The 1,697-nt window shown below is 54.7% G+C and overlaps 2 non-coding genes across 2 annotated transcripts; both read left to right on the top strand.

Annotated features, from left to right (window-relative positions):
• The first annotated feature begins 212 nt into the window (after positions 1–212).
• LOC138462461 (U1 spliceosomal RNA) lies at positions 213–376 on the top strand. Its single transcript, XR_011265061.1, has one exon. It is a non-coding gene; the product is annotated as a U1 spliceosomal RNA (small nuclear RNA).
• Positions 377–1,268: 892 nt separating this feature from the next.
• LOC138462142 (U1 spliceosomal RNA) lies at positions 1,269–1,430 on the top strand. The gene has a single exon (XR_011264750.1). It is a non-coding gene; the product is annotated as a U1 spliceosomal RNA (small nuclear RNA).
• Positions 1,431–1,697: the final 267 nt, after the last annotated feature.

Here is a 1,697-nt window from a genome sequence, read left to right on the forward strand (position 1 = left end):
AATAAAAGATCTTGTCGCACTTATGGTGTACGGCAGGGTTGTCCAACATACAGCCCTCCAAGCCATTTTATGTGGCCCGCGAGGCAGATTTATTTATTTATGCATGACCCAGTCCGTGGCTTCCGGGAGGGCTGGGTCACTCCCTGCCTTCTCAACCTCACTTAGCAGGGCTTCCAGAACAGGCCCAACCCCTGCCATCTTGCTTGCAACTCATGCTTACCTGGCAGGGGAGAATCTGTGATCAGAAAGGCAGATCTTTGAGGGTGAGGCTCATCCATTGCACATCGGATTTGCTAACCCCTGCGATGTCCCCAAATGCAGGATACTCAACTGCATTATTTGTGGTAGTGGGGTACTGCATTCACACTTTCCCCTGATTTATTGGTGAAAGAAAGAAAAAGTTAAGTGTGCGAGTCAGGTTGTTTGCACACTGAGAGCCCCTGGTTTTGTAGCAGAGTTTCTTTTGATACAGTCAAGAGGGCCAGCCCTGAGCAGCTCAGGGGTCCACAACTCTGATGTATTGGTGAAAGAAAGAAAAAGTCATGTGTGTGAGTAGGTTGTTTGCACACAGAGCACCTGGTCTTGTAGCAGAATGTTGCTGCAGTCAAGAGGGCCAGCATTCACTAGAGGGGTGAAGTGCACAGGCGCCTAACCCGAGACTTATGCGCCCCATGGTTTCAGGTGCCACTGTTGTTCTTGAAGCCACCCTGCCCAGGCTCTGTTTTCGTGCCCAGGCCCTCCAACTTTAAGAAGGCCCAGCCAGCTCCTGAGGGTGGGGGGCTTGAGGGGGCCTGGGCTGGCTACCAGCTGCCGCCGCCTGCCCCGTCCGAGCACCGATCGGGCACGATCGTGCCTTGCCTTCACAGCGTTGCTGTGTCCTGCTGGGGGGCACCCCACCTGAGACGCTCTTGTTAAGCAGGGTGACCTGTCTGCTCAGGAGGACCATGGGCCCGTCTGGGGCCGATAGGCCAGTGGGCACACTGCACCAGGCCTGCTCACTATCCGACTGGGCCTGCTGGCTGGCGGCCAGGCCCGAATGATGCAAATCTCCGGCTGAGCAGGGCCTGATGGGAGAAAGGAACTGTGCTACAATGTGCCTCTTCTGCTGGGCTCTGCCTGTCGAAGCTTCCCCCTACACGTGGGACAGGCAGCTCTGAAGACACTCAGCGCTTCTGGGAGGGCTGGGGCTGGTTCAGGGCCTGCCTTCTCACCCACGCTTAGCAGGGCTTCCAGAAAAGGCCCAACCCCTGCCCTCATGCTTGCAACTCATACGTACCTAGCAGGGGAGAGTCTGATCAGAAAGGCAGATTTCCCAGGGTGAGGCTCATCCATTGCACATCGGATTTGCTTTCTCCTGCGATGTCCCCAAATGCGGGATACTCGACTGCATTATTTCTGGTAGTGGGGGACTGCGTTCGCGCTTTCCCCTGATTTATTGGTGAAAGAAAAAAAAAAAAGTTGTGTACGAGTCAGGTTATTTGCAAACAGAGCCCCTGGTCTTGTAGCAGAGTTTCTTTTGTTGCAGTCAAGAGGGCCAGCCCTCAGCAGCTCAGGAGTCCACAGCCCTGGACAGCCCTGGTGTATTGGTGAAAGAAAGAAAAAGTCATGTGTGTGAGTAGGTTGGTTGCACACAGAGCCCCTGGTCTTGTGGCAGAATGTATTTTGCTGCAGTCAAGAGGGCCAGCTCTGAGCAGCTC

Source organism: Ambystoma mexicanum, chromosome 1p, assembly GCF_040938575.1.
Source record: "Ambystoma mexicanum isolate Mex_15411 chromosome 1p, UKY_AmexF1_1, whole genome shotgun sequence".
Taxonomy (NCBI): Eukaryota; Metazoa; Chordata; class Amphibia; order Caudata; family Ambystomatidae; genus Ambystoma; species Ambystoma mexicanum.